The following is a 12,249-nucleotide window of genomic DNA, read 5'->3' as shown; positions in this document are numbered from 1 at the left end:
TAGACTCTTCCAGGGCCGTGATATGTTCCTGGAGACCTCCCTGCCAACCTCGGAGGTCCCACCCACCACACGTTTCCTGCCCTACTCCTCCCACCTGCACGGGAAAACACTGTGCCAGCCAGCTCTCTCCTTCCCTTCTAGGTTTGTGCTGCTAACCTCGGACCAGCCGGGGAGCTAAAGGTCCCACAACCTCAAAGTCACCACCAACTTTCCCTAAATGGGTACTCCCTACCCCCTACCCCGATCTGTGACCCCGAGTGTCTACTTCCCAGTCTGTGACACCAGAAGGATACACACCCGAGTGTGTGTGACTCTAAGAGTTTCAACTTTCCGGTCAGTGGGTCCCAAGGGCCGCCTACTCCCTTGACTGTGTGAGCCCAGGAGTGTTAACGGGGCAGTCTGGAATGGACCACTGCGGGCGTGGGGAGGAACGCAAAATGGAACTGTCGCCCAGGATCATACCACTGCGGAGGGGGTGGCCATCTTGCAACATACCATTTTGTTTGTGGGGGAGGGATACGACGGCTGCCTCATTCCCTAATGAAGAGGGGAGTGTCACAATTCTGCTTTTCCCAAGATCCCCATCCTGTCCTCCTGATTCCCACCCGCTTCGGGGGAGCCTCACTCTCTGGTCTCGCCCTCAGCCTTCTCACATCTGCCATCTTAACCACTTTCACCACCCCCTCGATTCCTTAATTTCGAAGCAGCTCGCGACGCACTGGAGCCGGCAATTGGCTCACAGGTGGGGATAGCAGGAGACCGCTGTGGCCTCTGATTGGTCAATGACCGAGTTCTCGTCCTTGTTGTTCTTTGAAGCTACGCGAGTTCGGAGAATAACATAGTCCCGCCTCTGCTCCCTTGCTCCGGGCCCCCATTGGTTGTGGGTTCGAGGCATGCGCAGTAGATGCCAGAAGAATGTGCCGGGCCACTTAAGCCGGGCTTTGGGGATTTTGGGTGGTGGGTTTGAATACCGCTTCAGAAGTTCAGATTGTTCAAGTGTAGGAGGGGCAGAAGGTGGAGTTTACTGTTGTGGTTTACTGAGATCATACATCAGAGCATGGTGCCTGGTGCACTGGGCGTTACAATCGTAAACTCTGTAACTCACCCACTAGAGTTTTCATGCCTGTGCCCAGTGGTTCTTCGTTCATTTATTCTATAGTTTACTCAAAATAAAAAGCGTTGTTTGAGTTAGGGTTTTAGGAAAACTCTCAAAAGTTACTTTATTTTTTTAATTAAAAATTTTATTTTTAAAAACATTTTTAATAAATTTATTTTTATTTGTTTTTGGCTGTATTGGGTCTTTGTTGCTGCGTGCAGGCTTTCTCTAGTTGCAGTGAGCTACTCTTCGTTGCAGTGCACGGGCTTCTCACTGCGGTGGCTTCTCTTATTGCGGAGCACGGTCTCTAGGTGCACCGGCTTAGTAGTTGTGGCTCACAGGCTCAGTAGTTGTGGCGCACGGGCTTTGTTGCTCCGTCGTATGTGGGATCTTCCCGGACCAGGGCTCAAACCCGTTTCCCCTGCATTGGCAGGCGGATTCTTAACCACTGTGCCACCAGGGAAGCCCTTTCATGTGTATTCTGACCATTTGTGGTGTTTAAAAATAATAATAATTTGTCATCCTTTACCCATTTAAAAATTTTGAATTTTTTTTTTGGTTTGTAAGAATTCTTTATGTATTAAAGAGAACCTTTGGATTTTATTTCTGTATATTTTACCATTTACTTCCCTTTTATTTGTGTGTTGTAAGTTTTGTAATAAACACAATTTTATTTTTCAGCAAGAAGAAGAGTAGATGTTTTTGTTGATCTTGAACCCCTTATGGACCTTCATGTTGGACAACTTGAAGGATGGGTGGATCACCCCAGGCTGATCCCAAGGCCCTTCTTGTTCACCTGACCTCTTCCCCACCCCTTGCCCCATCCACCTCCTTCCCTGACTGGCTCCCACTGGCAATGGCTGACAGAGGAGCGTCCTCACCCATCCTTTCAGTGAAGCTGAGGCCCCCTCACCACAGCATTCCCTATCACTTTGGTAAATGGAGGAGCCCCTGGAACTTCCAGGGGACGTAGTCATTCTGTGGGTTTTTCTGGGGGTTTTCCAGCTTCACATCATCTATCCACTCCAGCACACCCACTTCTTTGACCCTTCTTCCACCGTCTGCTACAGTAGTCCTGCCATTTATAGTTCATGTAGCATGAGGCTTTCTCCAGGTTTCACAGATAGCAGTGAAACTTCAAAAATGTAAAGATCAAAAGAAAATCCTAAAAAGGTAAAAGAAAAAAGGACAGATTAAACTTGTGAGAATAGGATCAAAGTGATATCTCATTTCTCATTCGATTGAATGGTGAAGATAAGAGCTGTTTGTTCATTGTTTTTCCTCTCATGTATGCAGTCTCTAGAACAGTACCTGACACCAAGTGGACACTCAATAAGTATTTGTTATATGACTGATTGGAGTAGTAGCTTGAAAAATAGCTTTAAACCTAGATCTATATCACTACTCAGTTAACGAATAGGACAAAATACAGTTATGACTGGACAAATAAGGATGCGATCATCAATGCCCACAGACCTGAGGTGAAAAATGTACCAAAGAATGTACTCCAGCTAACAGGAATATAACACAACGAAGTAGTGGGATGCAAGGGTCAAAAGTGAGCAAAGAACTTGGTATAGAATGCTGGTATAGATAAAAAAACATTGACTATCAAAAAAGATAACAGTAATTATATACTTTACACTTCTGATAAGTTTTGATAACAAGCTAGGCATTAAATTACCAAAAATATTAACAGGAGAGATGGGAGGAAGAAGAGTGTCCTGTGATGCTGATGAATCTGTTTTGGTTAAAGTGATTCCTCGGACTTTTAAAAAGCAGACAATAGAGATACTAATTAACTCTAGTCATTGGTAGGAATAGAAAATATAACTTCCAAGCCACTGAGGAAAAAAAAAAGAATAAAAACTCCTAAATCAATCCAAGAAGTAAAACAAATAAATGTACACATACATTGATATTTTGTTGTAAAAATATTTATAGCCACATATGGGTAGATTAAAATTAGAAGTTATACTACTAATTAAATTAAATCATACTGCTAATTAAATATAAAAGTAATTAGGTCTGAGGAATAGGATTAGCCTGTTTAGGCCTTTACTTTTTGGATAATTTTTGGAATACAAACTTGTGAGTAATGATCATAATATGAGGATTAGAGAAATATTATATAAAACTGTAGAAACTCATTTCATTTTTATGTGAAATATAAATATTATTCATGCAGAAAATGAATGCACCTAGAACTTTTAAACATGTGATTTTATATGACGGTTAAAAGTAAATGATTTTCTCATTTATAATTTCTAATTTTTCTAAACTTTGTAAATGAATGTGTTGACTTTCCAATTAGAATAAACACTAGGTTTTTTTTTAATCTATTAAAAAAATAAAGAAATAGCAGGCACTTTGAGAATAACTATATGGGACATTGTTATAACATGAGGGTGAATGATGAATTGAGGGCACGAAACACTATATGTGATACGATCTTTATTGTATAAAAATGTGTAATGTGTTGTTTATAAATATGTTTTCATATACAATTAGATGTATCTTACAAGATGAATATTATATGGATTGGTCTGATGAACCCTGGGCATTTGTATCCATGCTCATATACATTAGATATAATTGAATGATTGTATACAAATAGCTATAGTTTGAAATTATGCAAATCAAGCTGGTAATGTTGGATATATTTCTAGAAAGTTAGGTTGAGATTTGAAATATTTATTTTATGTTTCTATATTTAAAATTTTTCACTATAATCAAGTATTACATTTTAATTTTAAAATTGTAAAATACACATCCAGAAGTTATCATTACTGGGAAACTGCATATTATATAACAATACATACAGAAGTGAAAAAGTATGATCCAAAATATAATAGCATGTACAAGCGAACCTAATTTTAGAAAAATATATTTATGTAAATGAAAACACGGAAATTTAGAAATATATAAACATTTAAAGTACAGAAATGAGAAACTATTCCTAGGATGTTGGGTTCATGTTTGTCATTTATTTCTACTACAACGTAGTTCCTTCTTTTCTGAAAAACTTGCAAGCAGCGTGGATGACCTTTCTAATGATAAAAGAAAACACCATTTCTGGAATGAAAGTAAAAGAAATAGGAAGCAACGGAAGGCTATTTAATGGGGTGGGAAAGGGCTCCCGTTCCAATATAAATGATAAAACCGCAAGACAAAACTGTATCCCTCCCCTAGAGCGCGCGCGCGCGTCCGCTGTGTGAGCATTGTATGGTGCACACCGATCAATTGATGGGGACCCTCTGACCGGGCTTTTGAGGACTTGCCCCAGATAGTTATTTCCCACTTAGCACACCTGGCCTAGTGCACTGGTTCACAGAATCTACTGGAGGGCTTGTTAAAACCTAGGCTGCGTCTCCCTCCCTCCCACCCTTCCTATTCCACCCCTCCAGTCGGTCACAAAGCACCGCAAGAGGGAAGGGATATGGGAACAGATGTATATGTATAACTGATTCAATTAGTTATAAAGCAGAACCTAAAAAAAAAAAAAAAACCTAGGCTGCAGGGCCTCATCCCCAGTTTTCCCCTTCAGTGGGTCTGGGGTGGGGTCCGAGGATTTACATTTCTAACACGTCCGCAGTATGCGGCTGCATCCTCGCTTTGAGAACTACCGGCCTCCCGTCTGGGTCCACAAACAGAGGAGGACACCCAGAGCCTGGCGGGTGTGTGAGGCCCGGGACCTCAGGGCTTGGTGGCTAGGGACGCCCTCCTCCAGGCCTTTAGCCTACAGCATTTCTTGACAACTTGGGAAAATTGCGGGGATCTAATGTGGGGTTAACTAGTGCGGATTTACAAAGCCTAGATCGAGTAGAAACGGAATTCTAGAAGCGATGTCTGATGAGACTTTGCAGTTTAGACCTCAGATTTATTTCATATTCAAAGGAGAAAGAAAGGCAAGTTCTGTGGCAGTGAGCAGGTTTCCCGCAAACCCTGCAGCAAGCAACTTCCTTTCCAGCAGCCATCTGGCTCGGAGGCGTTTTTTTCAGACGCGAAAGGCGGGCGAAGGAACAGTGTAGATGCAGATGAGGTGAGGGATTTGAGGGCATCTTGGCATTTCTGGAGCAACATTGCCATCAAGAGGAAAATTTAACAAAACCTCAAGCCATGTGGGCAAGCAAAATGAGGCTACAATACCAGAAAGGAAAGCTTTGTTGGAACAGAAAAACCAGAAGTCATGAGTGATTGATTCAGAAAACAAATTGAAGATGATCCCACTGATTTGTAGATGGGACGATTTGAGAAGGCTTCAGAGTAAATCATCAAACCTAAGTACCCCCGACACAGAGCCTCTTGTCCACAGTAGCATGCCATCATTCTCAGAGCCCCTCCATTCATTGCTTTACTGCTTGTATTGCTGCCAGCCCCTCGGAGGCAGAGTCCTTACCTTAGTCATCACTGTATTCCCAGTGCCAGGAAAAGAGTAGGGTGCCAGTGTCTGCTGAGTCTTTTGGCGGGGGGAGCTTCAAACAACAGACATTTTGGGAATTCCCTGGTGGTCCAGTGGTTAGGACTCCACGCCTTCACTGCCGGAGGGTCCAGGTTCAATCTCTGGTCGGGGAACTAAGATCCCACAAACGGCACCGCGTGGCGTGGCAAAAAAAAACAACAAAAAACCCCCAAATTTTTGATGGCTCTGGAAGTTACAAGTCTGAAATCAAGGTGCTGGTGGCAGGGCCATGTTCCCTCTGAAGGCTCCAGAGGAGGGTCCTTTCTTGCCTCTTCCAGCTTCTGATGGGTTGCCAGCAATCCTTGGTGGTCCATAGCTTGCAGACACATCACTCTAATTCCTGCCTCCACCGTCGCACGGCATTCTCACTGTGCATGTATCTCTGTGCCTCTTCTCATCAGGAGCCAGTGATTGGAATCAGGATCTACCTTAATCTAGTATGACCTCATCTTAATGTACATATTTTTTTTTAATTTTTATTTATTTATTTATTTTCAGCTGCGTTGGGTCTTCGTTGCTGCGCACGGGCTGTCTCTAGTTGGGGTGAGCAGGGGCTACTCGTCATTGCAGTGCACGGGCGGGCTTCTCATTGCGGTGGTCTCTCTTGTTGCGGAGCACAGGCTCTAGGCACGCAGGCCTCAGTAATTGTGGCTGGCAGGCGCAGGCTCAGTAGTTGTGGCACACAGGCTTAGTTGCTCTGCAATATGTGGGATCTTCCCAGACCTGGGCTCGAACCTGTGTCCCCTGCATTGGCAGGCGGATTCTTAACCACTGCGCCACTGGGGAAGTCCCTTAACTTACACCTTAATTACACCTGTGAAGACCTAATTTCCAAATAAGGTCACATTCACAGGTACCAGGGGTTAAGACTTGAATATATTTTGGGGGGCGGATACAATTCAACCCACAACACCTTGTTTTGGCTGTACCAAGATGCCTCATTGATCAATGCTAATGATTATTGACAATAATTTTTTTTTGCCACACTATGCAGCATGCAGGATCTTAGTTTCTTGACCAGGGATTGAACCCATGCCCCCTGCAGTGGAAGCATGGAGTCCTAACCACTTGCCCGCCAGGGAATTCTGACAATAATTTCTAATTTTCCCTGAGCACTTGCCATATTGCAGGCACTGGGCTAAGTACTTTATATGCATTATCTCATGTGATTCTCTCCCTCCACCATAGACACTATTATTATGCCCATTTAATTGATGAGGAAACTGAGGCCTAGTGAGGTGAAGAAACTTGCCCAGTGTCTTATTCAGTTAGTGGTAGATTATAATTTCCAAAAATGGTCACAGCAATATTTCTGGCCCCATGTGCCTTTCCAGAACCTTGTCGCTACCCATCAAGAAGCAGAACCTTTTTTCTTCTCCATCTGAACTTGGGCAGGACCTTGTGACTGCCTCAATGAATAGGAGATGGGGGAAGTAACACTATGTAACTTCCAAAACTGGTCATGAAAGGTGATACAACTTCCACCTGCCTCTCTCTCACAGGGCTTGGCCTTGGAAGCCAGCCACCATGCTGTGAGGAAGCCCAAACCAATCACATGGAGAGGCCCAGGCTGCAACCAGCATCAGCTGCCATGCGTGTGAGTGAGGGAGCCTTCAGACGATCCAGCCCCTGGCCTTCAAGCTTCCCAGCTGAGGCCCCAGACAAGGAGGAGCAGAGATAAGCCATCGTTGCTGATGTGCTCTGTCTGAATTCCTGACTCACAGCATACAACTAGGAGGTTCAGGTGTAGTTTGACTTTGGACAAGGCTGGATCCAGGGGCTCAGATAATACCATCAAGACTCAGGATCCCTGCATTCCTCAACTTTGCCTTCTCCATGTTGTCTTCATTTTCCAGCTCCTCTTGGGGTCCCCTGGTAACCTCTGGTTCCCCATATTAAGTGATGTTTTTGAACTTCATCCACGTTGTAGCAGGGATCAGTACTTCTTTCCTTTTCATGGCTGAATACTATTCCATCATAGGGATAGACCACGTTTTGTTTATCCATTCATCAGTTGACATGTCTCCTTAAATTTTACACCCTAGACACTTTGTTTGCCTCATCTCAGCCCTGGGAGGGGATTCCAGGAAGCAATAAAATCTAAAATGGGTATTTCTAATGCGCAGGTGGCTTCTCCTCCAATCACTGACTCAGAAACCCTGGTTCCTGACATCCCATGGTGCCACCATCTCTGTCACACTGTGTAAGAGCTCTGCTGAGTCTTTAATTGTGTCAGTGGAAAGCAAACTCTGCACAAAAACATAAACAAACACTTATCCAGACTACCTGGAAGGAAAACAAGTATAAATTCTTTGCAAGTTTTAATTATAGTTTTAGAATGCAGTTTCATATTTTAAAATATATCCAGTAACTCATGGTTAATAAGAATTATTCAGTAGCTCTTTTGGGGGCTTTTAAAATGACACACATCTGTAATTAGCACAACTTCTAATATACAAATGGTAGCTGCTGACAAACTTAAACATGAAGATCTTTCCATTTTGGAAAGCTAAATATATCCCCCCTCTGTTTTCTCCACTTCACCCCACCCTTGAACTGAATTTATAAAGTTCTATTGAACAAATTTAACCAATAGTATTTGTACTAGCTACCTTTTGCTGTGTAACAAATTATCCCCAAAACTTCGTGGCTTAAAACCACAAACATTTACTATCTTGAACATTTTCAGAGGGGCAGGAGTCCAGGAGTGCCTTAGCTGGATAGTTCTGGCTCCAGTTCTCTCACAAGTTTGTGGCCAGGCTGGTAGTTGGGCTGCGGTCTCATCTGAAGTCTCATTTAGACAGAAGGGTCTGCTTCCAAGCTTACTTACAAGACTGTTGGCAGGAAGCCCCAGTTCCTAATCACATAGACCCCTCCATATGGCCGCTTGATACAGCCTCACAACATGGCATCTGGCTTCCCACAGACAGGTGATCCAAGAGAGAACAGGCAGGAAGCTGCAGTGTCTTTTATTAGCTAGTCTAGGAAATTACATACTGTACATTTCACCAAATTCCGTTCATTAGAAGTGAGCGTACTCACTATACTATACTTAGACTATACTAAGTCTAGCATACTCTCAAGGGGAGGGGAATTAAGTAACATCTCTGGAATGGAAGAGTGTCGAAGAATTCATGGACATATTCTAAACCCACCACATTAACATATTACAAGCTAACTTTCTTTAATAATTTTCTGATGAAAGATGATATGGAACCTAGTATATCTTGTACATAAGCCACAGGCAGTGCAAGTAGGATCCCTGCTCCGGGCCCTGAGATGCAGGGGCCCCCATGCTTTGGAGTGGCTTCCTCAAAGTGGCCTAAAACCCTGTCTGGTGGCTGGGACTGGCCGGGGCAGAAGTACCATTTGAGTGAGGTCCTGGTCTGGACCAGGACCCACATGGGCCCTGATCCCTATTTTTCCTTTTTGAAGGTGCTCTCTCTTACCCTTTACCCTATGTATAGGGTGAGACAGATGTCCTGATGAGCTCTGGTACTTAGACCTATAGGGCTGTCCCAGAGCTCTGTGGCCAGTTCTGGGCTGGGGCGTGGGGCTGGCAAGTAGATCGCTCCTGCTGGCTGGTGTGGCATTTCTTTTATAAGATTTTATGAGACTGGGGCATCAGAATGGTGGCGACAGCCTGATTTTGAGTGACTCTCACTCATGTTGTTTATAGGCCAAGTTCAAGGCTCTAGGCCTGAACATTCAGTGCCATCCCTTGGGCTTGAGTTGCATGTGTATCAGCTCTGACCATGACTATTCCAACTGTGGGACTACCTCCAGTCTAGGGCACCTAAAGGTGCAGAGGTGGTGGCAGGTGACTTTACCTTGTATGGCACCCAGGGCCGTCATTCCCTCTACAAGCTCTGCACCAGGTGTCAAGCAGTCCTCTGGGCATGTCCACTTCCTGCAGAGACTTTCAAGACAATTGCTCCACAACTCCAATGGGGTCTCTTGGCTCATCAATGTGGTGACATCATGCTCCCCAGGTCGGTCTCAAGCGATGCCAGATGAAGAATGGACATTCTTTGTACAATTGGGACTTCTGCCATGGGCACCTTTCTTTCCTTCCCCCTGGTGGTGGTGAGTGGAAGGCAGGGGTGCAGTCAAGCTTGCAATAGATCTCATTCTAGGATGCACTGATTATTGTCCAAAGAGTTCAGGAGAAGACGTGGTTAGAAGTTATCTTGTTCTACCTTTATGCTATAAAATTCCAAACAGAAAATTTAACATGACCAGAAAATGAAGTATTATTCACGTTTCCCCACATCCTCTGTGTAAGGCTTGCTTTTGTGGTTCTTATCAACAAAACACAGTAACTTCTGTATGAGGAGTCACTGGAAGCCAGTATTTATGGGCAGGCCAATGGATGATGCAATGTCCCAAGTAAGATGTAACCAGCATTAAATAAATGGTATTAGGGAACTGTGGAGGCAAGAGATCTATATTTTTCCAGTACAAACAGGTTCTAAAGAGCCATGGCATTTTGAGTAATAATGGAGTTGCTACCTTCTTGTGGTGGAAGATGAAATTAGCCAGGAATGGCACTGTGAGATAATAGAAAATATATATTGTTTCTGCCCCGGTTTCTGACAAGAGCTCCTGAAACCCTTGTAAATTCCTACATGATAAGAGCACTAGCAGCACCTTTATTTTACTGAGGCGACTCTGGGGGGGCTCCTGGATGGTCACCAGAAAGACCAAACCATGATTAGGAGCTTGGGATTTTCAGCCCCAGGTCCCCATCCTCCAGAGAGGGGAGAGGGCTGGAAATGGAGTTAATGATCAATCATGCCTACGTGAGGAAGCCTCCATAAAATCCCAATAGCACGGACTTCCAGAAGCTTCCGGGTGGGTGAACACATCCACAGGAGGGTGATGCACCCCAACTCCACAGGAACAGAAGCTCCTGCACTTGGGACCATCCCAGACTTCACCCTATGTATCTCTTCATCTGGCTGTTCATCTGCATCCTTTATCATGTCCTTTAATAAACTGGTAAACGTAAGTAAGTATTTCCTTGAGTTCTATGAGTTGCTCTACCAAATTAATCTAACCTGAAGAGGAGGTCGTGGGAACCTCCAAGTTGCAACCAAATCAGACAGAATTTGTGGGTAACCTGGGGACCTACTAATCGCAACTGGCATCTGAAGTGGGGTGGGGGGCAGTCTTGTGGGGCTGAGCCCTTAACCTGTGGGATCTGATGTCCTCTCCAGGTAGACAGTGTTAGAACTGAGTTCAGTTGTAGGACACCCAGCTGATGTCACAGAGAATTGCTTGGTGTGGGGAAAACAACCCGCACATCTGGTGTCAGAGGTGTTGTGTTCTGTGTGAGTAGTAAAGGAGACACATTGGAAAGAGAAACACAAAAGGAGGTGGAAAGCTTGGTTTCTCCCTACGTGGGAGGTGAAAAATGGTTGTTTTCCCTTTTTAGGCATATTTGACAATAAAGAACATAAGGAGATGGTTCCTGGACCTAAGAGGAAGAGATGGAGCCTGGACACACAAGGATTATTCAGGTGTATTGATTGGACAATAAATGAATACATAAATACCTCTTCTCTATACTTTTTTCTAAATCTTCATCAATAAATCATAATACTTCATATGGACCTATGATTTTAGTACATTTTTTTTTTTTTTTTTTTTTTTTTTTTTTGCTGTATGCGGGCCTCTCACTGCTGTGGCCTCTCCCGTTGCGGAGCACAGGCTCAGCGGCCATGGCCCACAGGCCCAGCCGCTCCGCGGCACGTGGGATCCTCCCGGACCGGGACACGAACCCGCGTCCCCTGCATCGGCAGGCGGACTCTCAACCGCTGCGCCACCAGGGAAGCCCTGATTTTAGTACATTTTTATTCAAATTATTCGTATAGACAGAGGCCTTGCAAAAAATATTTGTCTGTGGTCCCACACACCTTATTTTTTAATTTATTATATTTTTAAAATTTATATTTACTTATTTGTTTGTTTATTTATTTATGGCTGCTTTGGGTCTTCGTTGCCGTGCACAGGCTTTCTCTAGTTGCGGCGAGCAGGGGCTACTCTTCGTTGAGGTGCGCGGGCTTCTTACTGCGGTGGCTTCTCTTGTTGCGGAGCACGGGCTCTAGGCACGCAGGCTTCAGTAGTTGTGGCTCGAGTGCTCAGTAGTTGTGGCTCGAGGGCTCTAGCGCGCTGGCTCAGTAGTTGTGGCACATGGGCTTAGTTGCTCCTTGGCAGGTGGGATCTTCCCGGATCAGGGATCAAACCCCTGTCCCCTGCACTGGCAGTCAGATTCCTAACCACTTCGCCACCAGGGAAGTCCCACACACACTTTAGAGGCAGCCTCTAAGATGGTCCCCAATGACCCCCGCCTCCTGGTGCTCATGCCCTTGTGTCATCTCTTCCCCTTGAGTGTGATCTAGATTTACAGAGTCACTTCTAAAAAATAGAATAAGGCAGAAATGATGGAACATCATCTCAGGTTAGTTTATAAAAAGACTGCAGCTTGTCTTAGGTGCACTCTCTCTCACTTGCTGGTGCTCTCTCTCTCTCTCTATTTCCCTCCCTCAACTGGAGCCCAGCCAATATATAAAGAAGTCCAGGCTATCTTGTGAAGGCCACATGGAGGAGAGAGGCCCTGGAGGGGCTAGCTGCAAAAGGTACAGCCTAACAAACCAGATACCCTGTGGTCAGATCATAAAGGCAAATC

This window comes from Mesoplodon mirus (assembly GCF_964341445.2).
Source record: "Mesoplodon mirus genome assembly, chromosome: X".
In the NCBI taxonomy this organism is placed as follows: Eukaryota; Metazoa; Chordata; class Mammalia; order Artiodactyla; family Ziphiidae; genus Mesoplodon; species Mesoplodon mirus.
The sequence above is the reverse complement of the archived record's forward strand: the minus strand, read 5'-3'. Positions refer to the sequence as shown.